Source organism: Elaeis guineensis, chromosome 8, assembly GCF_000442705.2.
Source record: "Elaeis guineensis isolate ETL-2024a chromosome 8, EG11, whole genome shotgun sequence".
In the NCBI taxonomy this organism is placed as follows: domain Eukaryota; kingdom Viridiplantae; phylum Streptophyta; class Magnoliopsida; order Arecales; family Arecaceae; genus Elaeis; species Elaeis guineensis.
Window position 1 is genome coordinate 118,092,234 of NC_026000.2, and position 27,578 is coordinate 118,119,811.

Sequence of the window (27,578 nt, forward strand, 5' to 3'; positions counted from 1 at the left end):
TCATATACTAATAGGTCTTATACTTTCTTTTTCAGTAATGGCTAACATATTGTCACTCTGCTCACTGTTGGATATTGACAAGCTTATGGGACCCAACTTCGATAGCTGGTATCAGATATTGAAGATTGTTCTCGAGCATGAAAAGATTTTTTATATCCTTACAGAGCCTGCACCTGAAGAATCCGCACCCAATGAATATTGTATGGTCAGAGATACTTATCAAAAGTGGCTAAATGATGAACTATATATAGTGCAGTACATAATGAGGGCAGTGATGAACAATGAATTTAGTCATAAATTCGAGGATACATAATATGAGAAAATACTTCAAATATTGAATGAATCTTTCGACATCCCTGATGATGTTGAGAGATACAAAACCTCATGTGTAGTATTCAATGCTTGGATGCGAGAAGGGGCATCGATCACGGATCATGTATAATGTATTATACATGATCGAATAGATCAAACATCTCAGTAAATTTAGCTTTTCATTACATAAACAATTAGCCAAGGATGCTATTCTGAACTCGCTCCCTAAGTTCTACCTCTCCTTTTTGAGTCATTACAGAATGACCAAGTCTACAGTGAACTACCATAGTTTGCTAGGATTACTACAAACTTATGAGAAAGACAATTAGCTCCACAAGGAGCTAGTTAATCTAGTAGGAAGTTCCTCAGTAGGGCATCGATCTTCTAAGAGAGGAAAGAAGAAGGTACAGAAGAAGAAGAATCATGTAAGGGCTGGAAAGCTCAAACTGACCAAGAAGTCCAAGACAGACCCAAGTCAGACAAAATGCTTCTTTTGTAAGAAGCTTAGTCATTGGAAGAGAAATTATCCTCAATATCTTGCTTCTTTTGACCCCAACAGGTCTAAGAAGAGAAAGTAAACAGTTGCTGGTTAAGATACTTATATGATAATATCTTGTAATTTCTCTATTTGTAATACTACTACCTAGATATTGGATACTGAATGTCTAATTAACATTTACAATTCGTTGTAGAGACTTTAAGTCAGCAGAAGATTTGAAGCTTGTGAGAGATTCTTGAATGTTGGAGATGAAAATCATGTTCCAGTTCTAGCTTTATGAATTATCCAACTTATCTTCGAATCTGAAGTTGTCATTTTGAATGAGTGTCACTATTGTCCATCATTTCTAATAAATATAATCTCTGTAGGCTTTTTGGCCAAACATGATTATATTTTTTCAAAAAAGAAAAATATTTATGATATCATTATGAATAGTATTACAGTAATGCATAGATAATTGACAAATGGTATTTATATTTTATCACAACTTGTTACTGTAATATACACGTCTAACAAATACCCTAGATTAGATGATATCACTGATGTTTATCTTTGGCATTGTAGGCTAGATCATATTAATAAGAACAGGATAAACAGGTTAACCAAAGAGAGAATTCTCGATGTCAATGATTGTGAATCATTGGTGACCTATAAATCTTATTTATTTGGAAAGATGACTAAGTCACCCTTTACTGAAAAGGATGAACGAGCTAGTGATGTTCTGAGTCTAATACAAACTGATGTATATAGATCAATGAATACGAGTGCCCGAGGTGGATATTATTATTTCGTTACTTTCACTGACGATCTATCTAGGTATGATACATCTGTCTTATAAAACATAAGTCTAAATCATTTGAAATGTTCAAATGATTCCATAATGAGGTAGAAAAGCAAATTAAAAAGAGCATTAAAACTCTTCAATCAAACAAAGGAGGTGAATATCTTTCTAATAAATTTTTGATATATCTAGAAGAGAATAAAATTCTCTCACAATGGACACCTCTTGGGATACCACAATATAATGGTGTGTCAGAAAGAAGGAATCAAACATTATTAGACATGGTTCAATCCATGATGGGGTTTGCAAGTCTATCAATTTATTTTTGGGATTATGCTTTTGAGACTGCTTATTATGTTCTGAATAAGAGTCCGAACAAATCTATTAACAAAACTCCATAAAAGATATGGGCTGAGCATAGGTCGACACTCTCTCACTTTAGGATTTGGGATTGTCCGACTCATGTCAAACGGTTACAGATCGATAAGCTTGGATCGAGGTCCGATAAGTGTTCTTTTGTTGGATACATAAGCTTGGATCGAGGTCCGATAAGTGTTCTTTTGTTAGATACACCAAGAAAATAAGAGGACATTATTTCTATCATACTAACGAACAAACAATGTTCGTAAGTAATAGGATAATCTTTTTAGAAAAGAAGTTCCTTATGGAAGGAACTTATACTACTAAGATTGAACTTGATGAAGTTCAATGGTAGAAGAACTGACACAGACAAGTAGAAATATAGAACCAAATTTGATTAGATCAAACTTGAAACCCATTGTAGAGGTACCTTTGAGGAGATCCGATAGAGTGCCGCATCAGCCAGACAGATACCACAGTTTCTTAATCTAGGATGGTGATCCTATTGAACTGGATGAAAACAACAAAGATCCGATCACCTATACGGATGCCATGTAGAGATTTTACTCTGATAAGTGGCTCAAAGCCATGAAGTTTGAAATAAAATCTATGAAAATCAATGATATATGGACACTCATTAATCCATCTGAAGAAACAAAATTTATAGGGTGTAAATAGATTTTCAAAAAGAAAAGAGGTGCAGACAAAAAAGTAGAGACCTATAAAGTCTGTTTGGTTGTCAAGAGATATCGTCAACTTTATGGTATAGACTATAACGAGATATTTTTTTTTTGTGGCAATACTTAAATCTATTCAGATTATACTTGCAATAGAAGCATACCTAGATTATGAAATCTAAAAAATAGATGTCAAGATAGCTTTCCTTAATAGAGAGCTGGAAGAAGAAGTGTATATGATACAATCTGAAGGATTTACATCCATAGATGAATCTAAAGTGTGTAAGATAAACAGATCTATTTATAAATTGAAGCAGACATCTTAGAGTTAGAACATGCATTTTGATAAAATAATCAAAACGTATGGCTTCATTAAGAATGGAGTGGAATCCTATGTTTATAAATGGGCTAATGGTTCTATAATTATTTTTTTTGTATTTTATATGGATGACATCCTCTTAATTGGGAATGATATTCCTGCTTTACAAAGTGTAAAGCTTTGCTATTTTCACAGTTCTCCATGAAGGATTTGGTAGAAGTATCCTATATCCTGGGGATAAAGATCTATAGAGATAGATCTAAAAGGTCACTTAGATTATCTCAATCCATGTATATTGATACCGTACTGAAATGATTCAGCATAACAAATTTCAAGAAGGGCTTTCTATTGATAGATCAGAGAATAACTCTTTCAAAGAAGAATTGTTTGACAACTTTACAAGAGAGAAAGCATATGAGTAAAATCTCATATACCTCGATAGTGAGATCTATCATGTATACCATGACATGTACAAAATTGGATATAGCCTACTCACTAAGGATAGCGAATAGGTATCAATCTGATCCGGATGAGAATCATTGAAAAGTTGTAAAGACAATCCGTAAGTATTTAAAAAATACTTAGGATCAATGGCTCATTTATGGAGATACTGACTTAAAACTTATGGGATATACAGATTTTAATTTTTAGTCAGACCATGATGATAGCAAAAGTATGTCAGGTTATGTATTTACCCTAAATGATAGGATGATAAACTGAAAAAATTTCAAACAGTATACTGTGGCTGATTCTGTTTGTAAGATAGAGTATATTGTGGCATCCAATACTGCCAAGAAAGCTATTTGGTTAAAAAAGTTCATCAGCGAGCTTGGAGTGACATTCTTCGTTGATGGTTTTGTTCAACTGTATTGTAACAGTACTGGAGCCATAGCTCAACCTAAAGAATCAAAGTTTTATCAAAGGACCAAATATATTCTGCATTGCTATCACTTTGTTTGAGAGATCATTGATCGAGGTGACATTGAGCTTCAGAAGATTGATGGAAAAGAAAATTTGACCAACTTATTTACTAAAGCCCTTAGAATTAAGTGAAGAGAAGCATGGTGGGTGATGTGCATACATTTTTAAAATTTTATAGTGGACCATATATAGATTAAATAATTTAATCTATAATGCATGCTTAGATCAAATCTAAATCACCATATAGGATCTATGACACGAACTAATATGCATGTATGTATATCTGAAATCTAAAATCAGCATATACTGAACATATCTAAGTGTAATTAGATCATATCTAATTCATATTTAGATTACATCTAAAAATTAATTTAGATTAAAATCTCATATCTGAGTGTGGGTAGCAGATCACCGCATCCAAAATCCATGGTAGATGATTCTTCATGATGCTTGGCAGCCACGCACACATCTAGTCTTTACGGATATCCACACGAAGTCCTCGTGCTGATCGATCTCTCCGAAAGTGCTAGCTCACAAAGACACCATCCATTGACTGATTTAAAAGAAACATGACATAATTAAAGAATAAGGAGACCCTCTCCTTTTCTTCCTGGATCCATGCATCTGATCTCTACAGTAGAGATCAAGAGAAGAATCATTTCTTCTCAATTTTCTATGTATAAGAGAGAATATTTTTCTCTTTTTTTCATGCCCTTGAGAAGAACTTTTCTTCTCTAATTTTTTATGATAAAAATTAGATCTAATCTAAATTTTCATATTAAAAATCACATAAAATTTTGAGATCCAAAAAAATCCAAAACAAGAATCCAAGAGAAGAATCGTTCTTCTCTCTTCTTCTCCCTTTTTCTTCTTGATCAAGAACTCAAAAAAGCCCCAAATGCCCAAACAAATTTTTTTGATATTTTTTCTCCAAATTTTTATGTTAAAAATTAGATCTAATCTAATTTTTATTTTTAAAAAAAATAGAAGAAAAATCTAGAAGAAGAACTCCTTCTTCAAGGCTGCGCGCAAGAAAAAAGACCCATCTTCTTTCTTGATCTAAAACTTCAAGAAGTCTCAAAATCAAATCAAATTTTTTTTGATATTTTTTTTCTAAATCTATATATTAAAAATTAGATCAAATCTAATTTTTATCTAAAAAAATAAAAAAAAATCTTGAAGAAGAACTCCTTCTTCTTCAAGGCTACACGCAAGAAAGAAAACCCTTCTTCTTTCTTGATCTTTCTCTCATTAGGAAGAACTTTTTTTCTCTAATTTTTTACTGTATAACTAGCAGAAAAGTCTCTCTTTGATATCTAAAAATTAGTAAGAAAAAAAATTAGAAAACATACCAAGAAGAAGAGGAGAAACAGGATCTTGGCGTGTGGAATGTTGGGGCGTCACTATAGGAAGAAGGGCATCTAGCGACCCTTTTTTGCCGACGCTTTTGGAAAGCATCGACAGGTTGCGCTGACCTGCCGACGCTTTTAAAAAGTATCATCTTTTAACGATGCTTAAAAGCATCGTAAAATTTGAGCATTGTCAACGCCGACGCTTTTGCTAAAAGCATCGTTAAATAAAGCAAATGCCGATGCTTTTTTACGTCATTATGTAACGACGCTAAAAAGCATCGTTAGGTTCGTTTAATACCCTCCCGTGCCCTAATCCATCTACCGCTGCCCCTTTCCATCCATTCCTCCGCCGACCCCATCTCTGCCGCCGGCAGCGCACCCGCCGTCCACGCCGCACCACCGTCCGTTGCTCCCCTCTGCTGCCGCGTCCGTCGATGCTGCACCCGCACGGTCCAAGCCGTACACCATCCGTCCTCCCGAAAGCAGCCTCCCACTGGCCCTCCTCCCCTCCCCCCTCCCGACGATCGAACGGGCTTCCAAATTCTTCTTTTCTGGCGGAGTTGTTCGCCGTTTGTCGGAGAAAGAAAGGTGAGAAAACTTTGATCAATCTTTGATTCTATTCAGTTTTCCTCCCTAATTTCCATTGAAGATGATTTGGTCTCTCTCCCGTGGGCTATAAAATTATTTTTAGACTGATCATTGATTGTGTGGCTTGACTGTTAGCGCATCATGATTTTGATAGTTTATTTGGTTATAAAAGAAAAATATTTATTTTGATTGTGCATTGATAGTTCGTAGTTATTTTGATAGCCATGCTTATGATATAGAAAATGCCGACTTGGTAGGAAGAGCAGGGGAAGGTATGTTATTAAGAATGTCTACATAACAGATAGCCAACATGTATTTTTAAGAGGTTTGACAAGGTAAATTTTAAATACATGAAAGGAGATAATCAAAGGGATCATTGATTCAATGTTTGAATATATGCAAAAAAATGGGGCTGTGCTGGTGAGAGCATAGGTCATTATGTCTACAGTAGCTTTTGCTGCATCAAAAGTAGGATTCAGGTGTGATTTATATTTAATTATGGGATATATTAATTTTTGATACATATTTAATATCAAATAACTCAACAGCACTTCGTCATATCATTTTTTTTATGTATCAAAGATGATGGAGACAAATAATTCAGATGAACTAATAGCTCTTACTCGAGGACCTAACAAGATTATGAATAGATATAATGGTTTCATAATTAATGGCTTTAAATTTCATACTAGAGAATGGAAGAAATTTAGAAAAATATAGAATAGCGGTGTTATGGTGGAAGCGGATGGAAAATCCTATTATGGTGCACTTAAAGATATCTATGAGTTGGATTATTATGGAAAATTTAAAGTAGTATTATTTAGATGTGATTGGATAGACATAAACTCACCAAGGAGTTTGAAACAGGATGCAAATGGATTTACACTTGTAAATTTTTCAAGGTTGATACACACTGGTGTGTTATTGAAGGATGACCCATTCATTTTTTCATCTCAAGCTTGTCAAATATTTTATGTACAAGACACAAAAGATAAAGATTGATTTACTGTCATCAAAACAAAACCTAGAGACTTATATGATATGGAAAATCAAGTGGAGGATGATGATGATGACACTTATACATAATGTATGCCCTATAATTTTGTGCCAGCTGATGATTTAAATGCTATGACGATGTTGGTTAGGATAGAATTTGAAGGAAACACTACTGCTTGATTGTTACTGATAATAATTATTTATGATATATATATTTTGTATTAATTATTGTGTTATTTTACTCCATATATTAACTGATTCTACCTTTTATTTATATAAATGCTAGGTGACATCATGCGTCGCAGGGGATGATATGCTGGTGTGCAGTTCCAGTTTTCACAGACAGAGGTCGGTACGTCTTCTTCAGCACAGCAGCCTGAGGCCAGTTCAGCTGCACAGCATTCTGAGCCCTGTCCTTCATCATCAGCACAACACGATCCTCCTGTTCATCAGTCAGATGATGAGATACATGTGCAGGGTATATATTGTCTTTCATGTAATTTTATTTTTATTTTATTTTATGTATATTTATGATATAGTTACTTTTATGTATTTTTTGCAGATGGATCCGAGAGAGTACGCCCCAGACGTGGACCCACAGTAGTACGAGATGTGTGGTAGATGCGTGAGGGCGAGAGAATTGTTGTGGAGTGCAATCAGCTAGGTCAGTCAATTAAGAAAGTTGCCTGCTTATTGACTTCATTTTTGGATACTGTTGCTCAGAGGCCTCAGCTATGTCCGTTAGGCTATGCAAAATGGAATGACATGCTTCCAACATACAAAGTTGAGCTCCTCCGAGTTATAGAGGTAATGAATTGATGTTCATACTGTATATTAATTGTTAATCACTTATATAATTTATTTCATTTAACTTTTTTTTTATAGAGCAAGTTTGTTCTCTCTCCATCCACTCATGATTTTGTAATGAAGTCTCTCAACCGCAAATGGAAAGAATATAGAGCACAATTGAAGAGGGACTATATGAGACAGGGTATGACAGAGGAGGAGGTTGCTAGGAATTATCCTCCTGATGTACCTCCTCATCAGTGGATGGAGTTGGTTCATTATTGGTTCTCCGAGAGGGCACAGGTATATTATCTGCTCATTATCTTTTTTTTCTAAATATTTTATAAAAATATTAATTTTTATTATATATTATACATATAACAAGTTCTTTACTTTATTTTACAGACTTATTCTGCTATTGGTAGAGCTGCACGAGTAGCTCAGTCTGTTCCTCATACATCGGGGTCGAAGAGTTATGCACGACTCCGACAGAAGTTTGTATATTCCTTAAACTTTCATAATTAACTTTTAATTTTTATGTTGAAATATTTATATAACTAATATCATTATGCATCGTGGACCATGTCTGTATCATGATACTCATATATTTTTTTAAATTATTATAACTGTTTGCTTAAAATTGAAATTATTTATGTAGGTGGATGAGCATGGGAGGGAACCCGGTAAAGTGGAGTTTTATCGGATGACTCATACTCATCAGGATGGTACTTTTGTTCGAGATGAGTCGAGAGATTTATATGTACGGCATTATTAATATTTTATTTTTTGTAATGATTTTAATTTAATTTTGTTAGCTATTAATGTATAACTCTTATTTTCAAAATAAATACAGGGGAGGGCTACATCTCTCATTGCGGAGCGTGACGATGAGTCCACAGCATCTACGCAGCAGAGCCGTATCGAAGCCGAGGTGTTCACAGAGTTGATGGGACCAGAGCGCTACGACCGAGTGAGGGGTTATGGAGTAGGAGTCACCCCCACTCAGTTATCTGAGGTTAGTAGATATACGCAGCATGCTGCAGCAGATGCTCAGGATTCACGCGTTCGCAGACTCGAGGTGGAGATACAGGAGATTAGACAGAGTCGTGCCGCTGAGATGGAGGAGAGGCGACAGAGCCGTGCCGAGATGCAGGCCATGAGGGGACAGATTGATCGGCTTACATCTTTATTAGAGATGTATGGCCCATCTCAGGTAAACACATATTATTAAATATATATTTTTGTATTAATTTAATGATTTATATATTTTTATTTATAGATATGCAAATCATGCTTTTGATATGTTTCTTGTAGGCTCCTGGCACATCAGGCACCCATCGAGACAGCGGCACGTCACGTGGAGACAGCGACGACCATCCGCCTGCGGATTGACATTATTTTATTTTTATTGTATTCTTATATTTATTTATATTACTCTTGATTGTAATGGATGATTAGTACTTTGTTTTTATTTATATAAAATAATATCTTTTGGTTTGGTTAAATTTGCTATTTAAGTTTGCTTTTGGTGTGAATGGTGGTGATTGTACAGGTGTGAATGGTGGTGATTGTACAGGTTTATGTTTGAATAATTGATATAATTTTATACAGAAATGTATGTATTCTTTTTTTTTGGTATATAAAATCTGTATTTTTTTTCTTTTAAAACCTTTAACGATGCTTATAAGCATCGTTAAAATAATTTTAACGATGCTTATAAGCATTGTTAAAGATAAAAAAGCCGACGCTTCGAAAAGCGTCTTGGTAGAGTGGAGGACGCGTTGTCATTAACGATACTAAAAAGCACCGTTATAATTGAATTTTACGACGCTTTAAAGCATCGTTACAAATAATTTAACGACGCTTATAAGCATCGTTAAAAAAAGATTAACGACGCTTATAAGCGTCGCTAAAGACTTAACAGCCGATGCTTCAAAAAGCGTCTTGGTAGAGTGGAGGATGCGTTGTCATTAACAACGCTAAAAAGTGCCGTTATAATTAAATTTTACGACGCTTTAAAGCATCGTTAAAAAATAACGATGCTTTTAAAAAGTGTCAGTGCTTTTCGTCTCCACTCTTACATAGGCGACGCTTTCGCGATGCTTTTTGAAGCATCGTAAACTTTATTAACGATGCTTATTAGCATCGTAAAATAACTTTAATAGCGTCGTCTTTTACCATTTTCACTGTAGTGCGTCCAACCCTTGGACGCCCCCTCCTTGCCTTTTCTTTTCTTTTGGGGCGGCAACCAAGGAGGGATGCCTCCTTTCTCTTCACGTACGAGAGAAAAAGACGAGAAGGGGGTAGCGGCTCATATGGGGCATTAGATATTTTTCACGTTAAAAAGAAAATGGGATGCATAGATAAATATCACATGGGGTTTGGGTTTAGTCCTATTCCCAATAGGATTCAAGATTTTGGTTCAAGTCCTAACTAATTCTTGGATCCAATCCTAACTAACTTAGAAATTAGTTATAACAAGCTAACTAATTGGATCTTAGCCCAATTATTAGGCACCAATTGAATCACAATTAGTTAGATGAAAATCCTATTGATCCAGGGATTGATTCCTGAAGGATTCAGAGAAGCTATTTGATAATAGGACTTGATCCAATCAAGCCTATTATCCAATGGAATTTGATCCAATCAAAATCTATTATCAAATAGGGTTAGTTCCAATCCAAGCCTATAAAATACATATTCATGCATCCCTAAGATCAATTGAAATAGGCCCTGTTATTTAATAGGGCTGCATCCAATTAATCCAAAGCCAGTCTAATTGAATCCAATTCATTTAGATCTAATCCAATCTCCATTGCTCAACTAAATTGAGCCAATTAACAATCATATTGTTAATTAATTATTCTTCTAATTTACTAACTATTAGTAAATAATTTATTGTAACTTTTACATAAGATTAATTATCAATCAAATTGATAATTAAATTTTTCAACAATTCATAATTGTTAACCAGTCATTTGATCAGACAAGTACTTCTATGTGTGTAACCCCATAAGTATGAACCTAAGCCGGTAGCACAAGAATAATTCTTATACTAATCGATGTAACCATCTAGCAATGAGATCCGACGTCTGGATAGGCCGAATGTATGTCTAGCAACACTCTAGAACCCATATGGATATAGTTATTGTATAATTCATCTCTTTGACACTTGATGCTCAAGGATGACTAAGGGTAAACTGTCAACCCAGAAAGAGTGGTCCACATTGTGTTTCAACCTCAAAAATTTTGTGACTCTTTACTAGGACTACTTTAGCCAAAGTTTTGCTGAATTGAAACACAATGATGCATCATCTCCAATTTTACTTGGAGTGGTCAATCCCATCTTGACTCGCACTCAGATTTTACAAGTACTTGACTGTACCCAAAAATCTTCCATCATCGAATTAAAAATTCAAATAGTCTGACACCAAAGCACAGTGAGTTGCTTGCAAGTCACTGAGACAGCCTCAGGTCTGAGGGACACATATACCCATATCCCATCAAAGCAATCTTTGACAGCAGAGTACTTCGAAAGTAGTCATGCTTAGTAAAATGTACTCCTATATATCATCCGTATGCCATATCCGTATCACCATACGTCTTGGTTAAGAGGACGACCAACTAATATGGTATATAATAACCTACACTTGATACAATTATTGTCCTTGTAACAATTATATCATTTGATCGTGAGCAGAATTTAAGAACCACATGATAAATCCTCCTTTATCATTTTGAAAGTAGTTCTAAGGACTTCATCATAATATATGAGTTTTATTTTAGAAGATATATTCCTTATGATGAATCTGCTAGATAACATTTATCATTCTATAATTCATATACTTATATGGAGCACAATCATCTACAACCTAGATGATTGGCTTTATGATATATTTTTCAACAACTCCCACTTGGACTAAAGCCAATCAGATCAGTATCAAATACCCATCTTCTATTTTAGATCATTGAACTCATTAGATTCGATTGCTCTAGTCAATGGGTCGGTCAAGTTCTCCTTTCAATCGATCTTTCTAAGGTCAATTTTATTTTGATCTTATCGAACAAGTTGATTGTAATGCAGAAAGTGTTTGGTTCATAGATTGAACATCAATTCTTCAGCTTGAGTTATGGCTCTAGTACTATTGTCAATATAGAAAGACTGGACTATCAATGGAGGGTGCTACTTCATGCTCGCTGATGAATTTTTATAACCAAATAATTTTTTTATCAGCATCAAATACCGCAAAGAACTCCATATCACAAATAAAATTGACTACTTACTATTGCATAGAATCTTTCCAACATATCGCTCATCTTTTTATTTAGGATAAAAATATAATCTGACACAACTTTTTCATTCCCATCTAACTAAAAATTGAAATCAGTATTTCATAGATTTTAAGTCAGATTCTCCATAAATGAGCCATTGATCCTTAGTATTTCATAAATATTTAAGGATGGTTCTCATAACCTTCTAAATCTTTATGGAGAACAGAGATGACAACCAAGCTTTTATTCTCTGTAATATAGGGATGTCATTCTCGATTAAGAGAATTTCATCCAAACAGCATAAAGAATGATTTTACAGAACTATTAGCCCATTTATACATACAGGATTCTACTTCATTCTTAATGAAGTCATATATTCAAAATATATATTCTAACTCTGAGAAGTTTGATTCAATCTAAATGGACTTGAGGATTGCCATAAGAAAATCGTCTCGTCATAGTCAACACTATAATGTTGATGAAATTATTTGGCAATTAGATAGAATTAATAGGTCTCTACCTTTTCATCTGCGCCTCTTATCCATCTAAAATCCACTCACACCTTATGAGTCTTACCCCTTCAGGTGAACCAACGAATATCCATACATTATTGATCTTTATAGACTATATTTCAGATTTAATGGTTTCAAGCCACTTCTCAATGTTAGATTCTTGTATTGTATCCATATGGGAGATCAAATCTTCATCTCGAATCTAGAAACTGAAGTATCTGTTCGGCTGATACGGTACTCTACTGTATCTATTCAATGGTGCCTTTACATCAGATTTCGAATTTGATCTAATCAATTTTGGTTCTGTTGGTTTGTGTCAGAGTTGGTTCTCTTACTTATCAAGCTTTATTAAGCTTACTCTTAAAGGCATCAGTTTCTTCATCAAGAAACTTTCTTTCCAAAAGGAATACCTTAAGATTTATGAACATCTCATGTCCATTAGGAGGTAGAAGAAATATCCTTAAATAAAATTTATCAGACCAAGATCTAAGCTAATCGATCAGTGAACATTTCACACAAATTCAACGCTACAAACTCTAAGGTAAGAGAGTATCGAATTACTCAAGTCCATATCTCATATGGAGTTTTGTGATCGATTTGCTCAAAATATTCTCGAGCACATATCAAGTAGTCTCTAAAATATGACCTCAGTCAAACCAACAAACCCCATAGTGGACCGAACCATATCTAACAAGATTCAATTTTTTTTTTGGATATCTTTTTAAATAATGATATCTCAAGAGAGGTCCATTAAGAGAGAATCTAATTTTCTCGAAGACATGTCAAAACTTACTGTAAAGGTATTTACTTCATTAGTCAAACCGATAAATTCTAATACTCTTTGTAGTTTGTTTTCCTACCTCATTATAGAATCATTCGAACATTTCAATTGATTTGAATTTATACTTCATAAGTAAGACACACCCATACAAAGATAGGTCATCAGAGATTTTAATGAAGTAGTAAGTCCTCTTCTGGCATTAATGTTCGTGAGTGTAAATACATCAATATGTACCATAATTTAGAACATCGCTGGCTTATTTATCCTTTCCAATAAAAGATGAATAAGTCAACTATATCAAAAATAGACTTCGATGATATTGTCTAATCTAGGATACTAGTCAGATGTGTACTTTACACTAACAAGCTATGATAATGAGTTTATATCATTTTCAATTATCTACTCATTATTGTAGTATCATTCACAATGATATTACAATAATCATACTTATTGACACCATCAATAAGATTGGACAATAGTGGCAATCACTAAAAATGACATCTTCATGGTTGAAAATAAGTTCGATGATTCCTAATGTTAAGATTAGAACATACTTCTATGTCTTATATTTAGGAGTCTCTTGCCGTTTTTTCAAACCTTCTACTATCTTGAAGTATTTTGCAACTATTTGCAAATATGACTTGCACTATCGATATTCTATACCCAGATAGTAGTATTACTAATCGAGAAACTTCAAGGAGTTATCACATAACATCTTGACCAGCAACCATTTGCTAATTTCTCTTTTAAGCCTGTTTAGGTTAGCCTGAGACTTCTTGATTAATTTGCTCAAAAAAAATTATATTCAACTTTCGATACTAGCTATCGAAGTTAGGTTTGATAAAATTATTACTGTCTAACAATGAATAGAGCGATAATTTTTTAACCATTTCTGAAAAGAGAATAATTGACCTTTAGTATATGAATTATTTTAAGCCTAAAGACTTGGACTTTAGTCTAAAGTTTTTCTCACTATTTTATACTAATTGATAGCCTCTACCTTCAATCCAAAAAATTATTTTAATTCTTTAGCAGGTACTAGAATCTACACAGACTGCATTCAGGCCCGAATGTGGCTCGGCCAATCCTAGTGCATCCATGGGTAGGTTCACAATCAATTATTTCTCCAAACAATTTCTAGTAATCAGATTTTACCCCAGGCATCCCTTCAGCAGGCGTGAGACGCCTCCACTAAAAATTCTGATTATGTCCATCCATTAACATGACAACATTAAGTACATCCAATAAAATAGATGTCCAGGCCCGAGTGTGGCTCGACCAACTTGAGCATTGGTCTGAAGTACAACAAGATGGTCATATAATGAATGATAATTTCAATACATAATAGACACCAGGCGTATGGCACCTCCAATGCATATTTGGAATATTGGACTCATTATCACGCACATTAATGGGAGGCTATGATGTAGTTATCTCCATAACTAGCTTATTTTATGGACCTAATAATTTAAAAAATTTGGTTAATATATCTTAGAGGACATTAGTTGACCTACAAGTCATAATCCTCTCACTAGCTTTACCAAGTCATGAGAAGGATTAGTGACTAGTGGGTCCAACCGGTATGTCGTAGATCCTCCCACTGACTTTATCAGGTCATGAGAAGGATTAGAGACAAGTCAGTCCAGAGCACCTAAATCAGTCATACTGATTAACCTTAACAATATGGGTCAACTCAAATCATCTAGCGATCTAATCAGCCTAATGACTCGGGCTCACCTTTGAGCCTGAATCAAGGTCTATTTAGTTTGATCAAAGATATGGACTCGATCAACTACTATTATTATTTTTTATCTAGAGTATTTTTTATCTAATCTAAATCAACTATTGGTTAGATTGGATCAACTACTCTTTTTAGTCCATTAAGTCTTTGATTTTAACCTTTGATCTAACCCAATTAAAGGACTTGATTTGAGCTATCCCATGCTCCATATTTTATGCAATATCATTAGATCTTTAATCACAATTCTAGATCTAAAATATATTTCTTAATTCTCAATTAAGCATAGCATCAACATGGGTTAAGATTATAAAATAATTTCTTATGTAAATCTTTTACACTAAATCACAAAATCCTCTAGATCAAATCTAAATTTTTATGATTTTTAATCAAAATAATTTTGATTTATCAAGATTAGATGTAATTAGTTTCTTTGCAACTTGTATCACATACAATAACATCTAAGATTTTAAGATCTAGGACTGTGCAAGAAAGTAAGTTTTCTCTTTTCGCTTTTTTCTTCATGAGACCTCACAGTGGCACCCCTACAAGTTATGAAGAGCACCCCATTGAATGAAAAGAGAGGGTCATGTAACCATACTTGCTCCTATGATCGGACGGTCTGGTGATTACCCAATTCGAGTACTTTGCTACTCAGAACATCTAATCTTATTCACATATCATACATGCAAAAATTTAGATCAAATCTAAAGTGTATTAGATCTGATTTTATATTAGATCGTATCTGAAATCAGATCATAATAAATCTCATATATTGCTAAATCTAGATTTTAACTCTACATGCATATATGTTCATGTCATAACGAACCTGTGCTCTAATACCAATTGAAGGAAAGCATGGTGGGTAATGTGCATGCATTTTTAAAATTTTACAGTGGAGCAGATTAAATTAAATAATTTAATCTATAATGTATGTTTAGATCAAATCTAAATCATCATATAGAATCTATAACATGAACTAATATGCATGTATGTACATCTGAAATCTAAAATCAGCATATACTGAATATATCTAAGTGTAATTAGATCATATCTAATTCATATTTAGATTACATCTAAAAATTAATTTAGATTAAAATCTCATACCTGAGTGTGGGTAGCAGATCACCGCATCTGAAATCTATGATAGATGACTCTTCATGATGCTTGGCAGCCGCACACGTATCCGACCTCTACTGATATCCACACGAAGTCCTCGTACTGATCGATCTTTCTAGAAGTACTAGCTCGAGAAGACATCATCCATTAGCTGATTTGAGAGGAACATGACAAAATTGAAGAATAAAAAACCCTCTCATTTTCTTTCTAAATCCATGCATCTGATCTTTACAATAGAGATCAAGAGAAGAATCCTTTCTTCTCAATTTTTCATATATAAGAGAGAATCTTTTTCTCTTTCTTTCACACCCTTGAGAAGAACTTTTCTTCTCTAATTTTTTATGATAAAAATTAGATCTAATCTAATTTTTTATATTAAAAATCACATAAAATTTTAAGATTCAAAAAAATCCAAAAGAAGAATCCAAGAGAAGAACCGTTCTTCTCTCTTCTTCTCCCTTTTTCTTCTTGATCAAGAACTCAAGAAAGCCCCAAATGCCCAACCAGATTTTTTTGATATTTCTTCTCTAAATTTTAATATTAAAAATTAGATCTAATCTAATTTTTATTTTTAAAAATATAAAAAAAAATTTAGAAGAAAAACTCTTTTTTCAAGGCTGCGTGCAAGAAAGAAGACCCATCTTCTTTCTTGATCTAAAACTTCAAGAAGCCTCAAAACTAAATCAAATTTTTTTTTATATATTTTTTAAATCTATATATTAAAAATTAGATCTAATCTAACTTTTATTTAAAAAAAATAAAAAAAATCTGGAAGAAAAACTTTTTCTTCTTCAAGGCTGCACGCTAGAAAGAAGACCCTTCTTCTTTCTTGATCTTTCTCTCCTTGGGAAGAACTTTTTTTCTCCAATTTTTTGCTGTATAACTAGCAAAAAAGTCTCTCTTTGATGTCTAAAAATTTGTAAGAAAAAAATTAAAAAATATATCAAGAAGAAGAGGAGAAATAGGATCTTGGCGTGTGGAATATTGGGGGTCCAACCCTTGGACGCCCCCTCCTTGCCTTTTTTTTTTCTTTTGGGGCGGCAACCAAGGAGGGACGCCTCCTTTCTCTTCATGTATGGGAGAAAAAGAGGAGAAGGGGGCAGCGGCTCATGGGGTGTTAGGTATTTTTCACATTAAAAAGAGAATGGGGCACGTAGATAAATATCACATGGGGTTTGGGTTTAGTCCTATTCCCAATAGGATTCAAGGTTTTGATGCAAGTCCTAACTAATTCTTGGATCCAATCCTAACTAACTTAGGAATTAGTTATAACAAACTAACTAATTGGATCTTAGCCCAATTATTAGACTCCAATTGCATCACAATTAGTTAGATGAAAATCCCATTGATCCAGGGATTGATTCTTGAAGGATTTAGGGAAGCTATTTGATAAGAGGGCTTGATACAATCAAGCCTATTATCCAATAGGATTTGATCCAATCAAAGTTTATTATCAAATAGGGTTAGATTCAATCTAAGTATATAAAATACATATTCATACATCCCTAAGATCAATTGGAATAGGCCCTGTTATTTAATAAGGCTGCATCCAATTAATCCAAAGCCAATCTAATTGAATTCAATTCAATTAGATCTAATCCAGTCTCCATTGCTCAATCAAATTGAATCAATTAACAATCATATTATTAATTAATTATTTTTTAATTTACTAACTATTAATAAATAATTTATTACAATCATTGCATAAGATTAATCATCAATTAAATTAATAATTAAATCTTTCAACAATTCATAATTATTGATCAGCCATTTGATCAGACAAGTACTTCTATGTGTGTGACCCCATAGATTCGAACCTAAATCGGTAGTACAAAAATAATTCTTGTACTAATCGATGTAGCCATCTAGCAATGGGATCTGATGTCCGGATAGGTCGAATGTATGCCTAGCAACACTCTAGAACCCATATAGATATAGTTACTGTATAATTCATCCCTTTGACACTTAATGCTCAAGGATGACTAAGGATAAATAGTCAACCCAGAAAGAGTGATCCACATTGTGTCTCAACTTCAAAAATTCTGTGACTCTTCACTAGGACTACTTTGGCCAAAGTTTTGCTGAATTAAAACAAATGATGCATCATCTTCAATTTTATTTGGAGTGGTCAATTCCATCTTGACTCGCACTCAAACTTCACAAGTACTTGACTGTACCCAAAAATCTTCCATCCTCAAATTAGAAATTTGGATAGTTTGATACCAAAGCACAATGAGTTGCTTGCAAGTCATCAAGACAGCCTCAGGTTCGAGGGACACATATATCTATATCCTATCAGAGCAACCTTTAATAGCAGAGTGCTCTGAAAGTGATCACACTCAGTGAAATATACTCTTACATATCACCCGTATGCCATACTCGTGTCACCACACATCTTGATTAAGAGGATAACCAACTAATATGGTATACAACAACCTACACTTGATACAATTATTATCTTTGTAATAATTATATCATTTGATCGCGAGCAGGATTTAAGAACCACATGATAAATCCTTCTTTATCATTTTGAAAGTAGTTCTAAGGACTTCATCATAACATATGAATTCTATTTTAGAAGATATATTTCTTATGATGAATCTGCCAGATAATATTTATTATTCTATAATTCATATATTTATATGGAGCACAATCATCTACAACCTAGATGATTGGCTTTAGGATATATTTTCCAACATTAAGAAGTTCGACGAACATAAATATAAGATAAGTATTAGATACTATTCTGATTGGCTTTAGTCCAAATGGGAGTTATTGAAAATTATGTCTTAAAGCTAATTGTCTATCTGTAGATGATTATGCTCTTTGTATGTAAATTATATATGAATTATAAATTCATAAAAGTTATTTGGTAGTTCATCATCATTTGTGCATTTTTCTTTTAAGAACTCTTATATTATGATGAAGTTTTTAGAACTATTTTTAATTAATAAAGGAGAATTTATTGAATAGTTCTTAAACTTATTCACAACCAAATGATACGTTATTAATAAGGATGATAACATTTATCAAGTATAGGTCGTTGTGTGTCATATAAGTTGGTTGTCTTTGTTATTAAAAAGTATGGAGACACTGATATGATATACAGATAAAATAGAGGACTATATTTATACTGAACTTGACCTAACTACAGAGTACTCTACTATCAAGGCTAGCTCACAAAGGATATGGATATAAGTGTCCCTCTAATCTGAGATTATCGAGTGATTTGTAAGTAACTCACTGTATTTTGATGTCGGACTACCTGTATTTCTAATATAATGATGAAAAGTTTTTAGATACAGTCAAGTACTTGTGAAGTCTGTGTGTGAGTCAAGATAGGATTGACTACTCCAGATTTTGAAGATAATGCTTTGTTGTATTTTAATTAAGTAAAATCTTGATCAGGATAATCCATGTGAGGAGTCAAAAGATTTATAAGGTTGAAACATAATACAAATATACTAATTAAGAGTTGACAGTTTAATTCTGAAGTCATCCTGAGTATCGAGGGTCAAAGAAATGAATTATATGATAACCATATACCAAAATTCTTGAAAGTTCTTTACAATAATTCGATCTATTTAGACATCGGGTATCATTGCTAGATGGCTACTTCAATTAGTACAAAAATTGGCTCTTATACTATCGACTTAGTGTTCTAACATATGGAGTCACATACAATAGAGATTTCTATCTAATCAGATGGCTGATCAATAATTATGAATCGTTGAAGGGTATAATTATCACTATGATTGATGATTAATCTTATGTAAAAATTATGATAGAATAATTACTAATAATTAATAAATTTTAAGAGAATTATTTAGTAATTAGATTGCTAACTAGCTCAATTTGATTGAGCAATAAGGTTTGGATCAAATTTAATTAAATTGGGTTCGATTAGGTTTGACCTAATTAGGTTATAAGATAACCTAATCGCTAAAGGAGATCAATTTTTGATTTGATCAGAATTTGAGCTCAATTAATTTTTGATTGGATTAAGATTTAATTGATTAGGTTAGGGGCTTAATTAGATTAGGTTCACTCAATTTTGACTTTAACCAAATGGGATTTGGATTGAATCAGAATTGATTTAAATTCGAATTCAAACTGAATTCTCCCCTTGCACCACCTCTTCCCCATGCCATTCTCTTCTCCATGCAAATTTTGAATTTGCGTAAAGTTTCTCCACACCAAAATGGTGGTTTGTCACCCCTTTCTCCATGCACAAAAGGTTGGATAAAGATAAGGGAGTTATGAGCTTGAATTCAAGTTTCAAAATTGATTTAACTTTGAATTCAAGTTCAAACTCTAACAATCCCTATTCTATCCACTTCATTTGACGCCACTTTTTAATCTGATTAAGAGTGGGCATGCATGAGATATCTAAGAGGAATTCCACTAAACTTTGGAGTGAGGAAAAAGAGTGAGGCATTCTCTTCTATTGGCATGGATTTTTCCTAGGTGTGGATGTTAGAAAACGTAGGGTTTCATGCATGGATTTCAAAACTTTTGCAGCAGAATAAAGATAGATTAAACATTTTAATCTATAAATATATGCATAAAATCATATCTTAAAATATCTATAGAAGGATCTATGACATGATACACAATACATAAAAAATTTGAAATTAAAATCAGCAAGCATGTGAAAATAATCAGCAAGAGGAGTAAATCATATCTATAGCTACTAGGGTTCTGAACCCTATACCTGAGCATGGATAGATGAACACCATAGCTAAGACTCATGGATCAGAGACTTTACTGGCCGCTTATAGCTATACAAGATGTTCGACCTCTACGGATCATCCATACGAAGTTTTTAAACCGATCAGCCTTCCACGGGAGTGCTAGCTCGCATAGACGGATGGCAGATCAGATTTGATCCTCTTCTTTGATCATCTCAGACCCTTTCGATATCCAAGATAGATCAGAGGAGATGCTAGATAGTAGAGGAAGAATTAGAGAACTCTCTTCTCTTTAGTATTTTTTTGGATCCAAAAATTCTAGAATAATTTTAGGTCTCTCACCCGAAGAGGAGTTGTATCTCCTCCAATGCTCACATCAAAATGATAGCGCCCACCCCAAATCCTCATGCCCCTAAGAGACATTCAATTTCTCTCTTTCTCAACCTTCTCACATGTTGAAAAGCCCTAAAGAAGTGGCACACAAAAATCATATCATTTTAAGGTTGCCAAGCACAAAGGGAAGAGGTTGGATAGGGATCAAATTGAGTTTGAATTTAAAATCATTTTGAATTCAAACTCTACCAGATTTGATCCTCATTCAAACCCATTCAAAGAAGGGCTGAATAAGAGGTGTGGGGCATGAAAAAAATCATTAGGAGCACTCTCCTTTTGTTGCACAAAAGGAGTCCTTCACAAGGTGGCCTCTAGGTGGTTTGAATTGGATAGTGATTAGGGTTTTGAATTCAAATTAAAACCAACTCTTCCTTATCCATAGTGGGCAAAAATAAGAGGCTCTTGCTGGAGTTTTTCTTATATAGAAACTCATTTTGTGCAATGAGAAGTGGTGTGGAGAAGAGATGTGGCGCAATGGAGGAAGTCCAACTAATTTGGACTCTAGAGTTTTGGTTATTTGCTTCTTAATTAGGTTTCATCTAAACCCAATTAGTTTAGATCCAAATAAAAATAAGTTAGCCTAATCTAATTAGGTACCTAAAATCTTAATCTAATTAGAAAAGGATTAAATCCAACTTCTGATCAAATCAGGGCTAATTCTCCCTTAGTGATTAGGTCATCCCATAACCTAATCGGGTTCGATCTAATTGAATCCAATTCAATACTTGATTCAAACTTCAATACTCAATCAAATTGAGCTAATTAGTAATATAATTATTGACTAATCTTCTTAAATTTTACTAACACTTAGTGAATAATGTTATTGTAACTATTACATAAGGTTAATCATCAATCATATTGATGATTTTACCCTCGAATAATTCTCAATCCTCGATCCTTCAATGGATCAGAGAGGAACTTCTAATGTGTGTGACCCTATAGGATCGAACCTAAGCTAGTAGTATAGAAATAGATTCCTATACCAATCGGAGTAACCATCTAGCAATGGTACCCGATATCCAAATAGGCCAAACATATGCAAAGCAACACTCAGAATCTACTGGCATATGGTTACCATATAATTCATCTCTTTGATTCTTGATGCTCAGAATGACTTAGAGTTTAAACTGTCAACTCTTAACAGTACATCTATTATATGTCTCAATCTAATAAATCATGTGACTCCTCACATGGATTGCCCTAGCAAAGGTCTTACTAAATAGAAACACAAAGCATCCTCTCCAATCCCTTAAAGTGGTCAATCCTATCTTGACTTAAGCTCTGACTTCACAAGTACTTGACTATACCCAAAAACCTTTCAATCTTGAGTTAAAAATTCAGATAGTCTGGTACTAAAGCATGGTGAGTTGCTTGCAAGTTACCATGGTGATCTCAGGTCAGAGAAACACTTATACCCATATCCCTTCGGAGTAACTCTTGACAGCTAAGTACTTCGGAGTTGGTCACATTCAGTGAGATATACTCCTACTTCTCACCTGCATGCCATATCAGTGTCTCCACACTCCTTGGTTAAAAAGACAACCAACTCATATAGTATACAACGACCTATACTTAATATAACTATCATCTTAGTAATAGCATATCGTTTGGTCATGAACTCTTTTAAGGACTAATGATAAATCCTCCTTTATTGATTTAAAATAGTTCTAAGGACTTTCGTCATAGCACTAAAGTTTTAAAAAAAAGATACACAAGTTTATAATGAAAAACTATCAAATAATATTTTATTAATGATTAATTCATATATAATTACATCATTAGCACAATCATCAACAGACTGATGATTGATTTTGGGATATAATTTTCAATAACTCTCACTTGTACGAAAGACAATCGGTACAGTATCGTATACCCATCTTTGATTTATGATCTTCGAACTCTTTGACCGTAAGGACTTTAGTGAATGGGTCGATCAGATTTTCTTTTCATCGATCTTCTGAAGCTCGATGTCACTTCAATCCACGATCTCTCAGATAAGATGGTAGCGACGCAGAATATACTTTGTCTGCTGACGTGCCTTTGGCTCCTTTGCCTGAGCTATGGCTCTAGTACTATCATAGTAGATCATAACTAAACTATCAAGAGAGGATGTCACTCCAAGCTCGATGATGAACTTTCTTAGCCACATAGCTTTCTTTGCAGCATTAGATGCTGCGATGTACTTCGCCTCGCATACTAAGTCGACCATAGTGTGTTGCTTGAAATTTTTTCAATAGACCGCTCCACCATTTAGGATAAATATGTATCCTGATACGCTCTTACTATCTTTACGATTTGACTGAAAACTGAAATCAATATATCCTATAAGCTTCAAGTCAGATTCTCCATAAACGAGCCATTGGTCTTTAGTATTTCTCAAATACTTAAGGATGATTTTTGCAACCTTTCAATGGTTCTCATCCGAATCTGATGGTATCTACTCATTACTCCTAGTGAGTATACCACATCCGATCTCATATATGCCATGATGTACATTATAGAATCTACTGCTGAGGAATATGAAATTCTACTCATATATTCTCTCTCTTGAGGGATTGTCAGATAATCCTTCTTCAAGAGAGAAATTCTATGGCCTATCGAAAGATAATCTTTCTTAGAATTCTTCATACTGAACCATTTCAGCATGGTATCTATGTATATAGACTGGGAGAGCCCAAGTAGCCTTTTAGATCTATTTCTATAGATCTTCATCCTAGGAGGTAGGCTGCTTCTCCCATATGGAGAACTGTAACGACAGCCACATTTTTATTTTCTATAATATAAGAATATCATTTTTTATTAATAGAATATCGTCCACATTCAAAATAAAAAATATAACCACTGAACTATTAGCCCACTTGTATATGCAGGATTCCTCTCCGTTCCTAATGAAGCCATACGTTCTGATCACTTTATCAAAATATATGTTCCAACTCTGAGATGCCTGCTTCAATCCATAAATGGATCTCTGAAGCTTGCATACTTTGGACTCATCTGTGGATATAAACTCTTCAGATTGTATTATATACACATCTTCATTCAGCTCTCCATTTAGGAATGTTGTCTTCACATCCATTTATCAGACTTTATAGTCTAGATATACTGCTATTGCAAGCATGATCCAAATGAACTTGAGCATTACCATAGGAGAGAATGTCTCATCATAGTCAATACCATAATATTGACGATACCCTTTGGCAACCAGACAGGCTTTATAGGTCTCCACTTTTCCATCTGCATCTTTTTTTTTTTTTGAAGATCCACTCACATCCTATAAATTTTATCCCTTCAGATGGATCAACTAATGTCCACACATCATTAACCTTCATGGATTTTATTTTAAACTTCATGGCTTCAGGTCATTTCTCAGAGTTGGACCTCTGCATCACATCCATATAGATGATCGGATCCTCGTTGTTCTCATCGAGCTCAATAGGATCCCCATCTCGGATCAAAAAATCATAGTATCTATCCAACTGACGTGATACTCTACCAGATCGCCTTAAGGATGGTTTTCTATTGGGCTCAAAATTTGATCCAATCAAATCAAGTTCAGATTCATTCACTGGTGTCGGTTCTTCTACCTATCGAATTTTATCAAGCTTGATTTTTGAGGCACTTGTTCCATCACTAAGAATTTTTTTTTCAAAAAATGTGCCTTACTGCTGATAAATATTTTTTATTCAAAAAAAAGATAAAAGTAATATCCCCTCATTTCCTTAGGGTACCCTACAAAATAACATTTATCAAACCTAGGTCCGAGCTTGTCAGTCTGTAATCATTTGATATAAGCCAGACATCCTCAAAACTTAAGGTAAGAGAGGTTCGGCTTACGTCCTGACCATATCTCATATGATATTTTACTAACTGACTTGCTCAAAATATTATTGAGCACAAAATAGATTGTCTCAAGTGCATATCTCCAAAAGGAGATCGACAGACTTGCAAACCCCTGTTAAGAATTATGTTCTAAAATCAATCATGTAATGATTGAGTTCATCTTTGTATATGAATTATTGATTATTAAATAATAATTATTCTAATATTTTTTATCACAAAGTGATATCTTCTTTGAACTCTTGTACTGTGATGAAGTTTCTAAAACTATGCTAGTGTATGATAAAGAGAAGATTTATCGTATAGTTCTTAAACAAATTCGCGACCAAATGATACGTCATTACGGGATGATGATGTTTATTGAGTGAAGATCATTGTGTGCCACATGGGTTGGTTGTCCTCTTAATTAAGGAGTGTGGTGACACTGGTATGGCATACAAGTAAGATGTAAGGGTACATCATCACTGAATAAGTGACTCACCTGTTGAGCATTCTGCTGTCAAGAGCTGCTCGTGAAACACATGAGTATAAATATCCTTCAGACCTAAGATCACTATAGTGACTTGTAAGTAATTCACTGTGCTTTGGTGCTGAACTATCTGGATTTTTAATACAGTGACGGAAGGCTACTGGGTATAGTCAAGTACTTGCGAAGTCTGTATGTGAATCAAGATGGGATTGACCCCTCCGGATTATCGAAGTTGATGTATCACTGAATTTCAATTTAGTAAAGCCTTGGCTAGGATAATCCATGAGATAGATTTGAAATGTTAAAATATAATATGGATGAAGTAATCTCGATTGACAGTTAACTTGAGACCATCCTAAAGCATCCAGGGTCAAAAGGATGAATTATGCGGTAACCATGAGTATGGATTCTAAAATATTCTTTTACGATAATTTGACCTATCTGAATATCGAAAATCATTACTAGATGGTATCTCGATTAATGTAGAAATTGGTTCTTGTGCTACCGACTTAGTGTTTGAACCTATGGACTCACGCACACAAGTCAGACAAAGTAGGAAGGAATTGACCTATGTTTATATGTCCAATCTGAAAGTACTTGACTTGATTGAACATATAAGCTAACTTGATTGAGAATTAAGTTATGGATCAAACAGGATTGAAGAGTTGACTATGTCTATCTAGCACTATACATGAGGTTCAGGCTTAATTTCGAGGATGAACAATTTCTATCTATGATCCATGAAATATATGAAGGATTGAATTTAAATACTAATTAATTTTAGATTAGATCTGAATTAATTAGACTTAAATAGATCTAAAATTTAAGTTAGACTTGATATAAAAGTCTTAAAGAGTTTAAGATTGATAGCTTTTCGAAATTATTTCGAACCGGCTTCGAATCGATTTTGAATCGGACCTATTTTGAATGAGATATGAGTATTCCTACTTGCACCGAAAATATCTACTCATGAAGCATGAAGAAAAATTAGTTTGGTGCTTATTTGGAGCATCCCAAGTGGATGTCGGAGTGGGTGCAAAGTGGATGTCATAAGTGATGGCAATTATATCTCATATAGGAGTCCTTCTTTCATAAGTATTGGACCAATTCAAATCAGATTTGAATAAAGAGTCATCCTCTCATTGGGTTATGAGAATCATCTATAAATAGAGAGGATCTCTACCTATGGATGAAAGAAAAGAATAAAATAGCAAACTAATCAAATTGAGAGAAGAAAAAAAGAGAGAAAGACAGGCGTATGAAGAGAGAGGTCATTCATCTTTTACGTCTCTCCTTTTGTTGCCACCTCCTCTCCTTGGGTGTGGATCCTTCTTGGGCATCCTATCTACTAGTGTGAGGTATCACATCATCATATCTCATCTCTCGATTAATTAAGTTGTGAAGCCAATTGGATTGGAGTTCATCCTGCTTTCCTGCGGCGTCTGACGTGCATGCGAAGTAGAGGGTCTGCATATCCAGGCCTCCGTGAAGGTTTATGTCAAATAATTTAGGATTTGATCTCTGGTTTCACTGTGATTCAGGTAAATATTTGATCTATAAATAAGTAGAATATTAGAAAAAATTTTTAGATGCAACCTGGGCATTCTGGAGGGAAATTGTTCCCTTTTCTTCAACGGGTATCAGAGCAGGCCTGAAATATATGCATGCAAAATAAAATTTTTTATGATTATTTATATGAGATAAAATTGAGATTTTTTATGTGATATTAAATCTCATTTAAATCTATTTACATAAAATTTTTAATCTAATTTTGATTGGATTAGAGGTGCCTAATCAATGGTTGATTGAGGTTGTTATAAATCTATTATAACAAAATTTTGCTGTTGCTGAATTTTTGATGAAAAAAATATAAATTAAAAATTTATTTTAAATTTTTTAAATAAAATTTTAATTTTATTATTTTTATTATGAAGTGAAGATTATTTTAGATTTAAATTAAATCTATTTTGATGGATATTTAGATCTAAATCCTATCATAATTCAGCACTGCACGAAAATAGATTTTATCAGAAATTAATTTGTTATGCATCATATTTACATCTAATTATTTTTTTATTTGATATCAAATCTAAAATTAATATTTTATAATTAGTATAAGATAAGTTTTAGATTTGATATGATGTATATGATACATCAAATCTAATTGGATTAGAT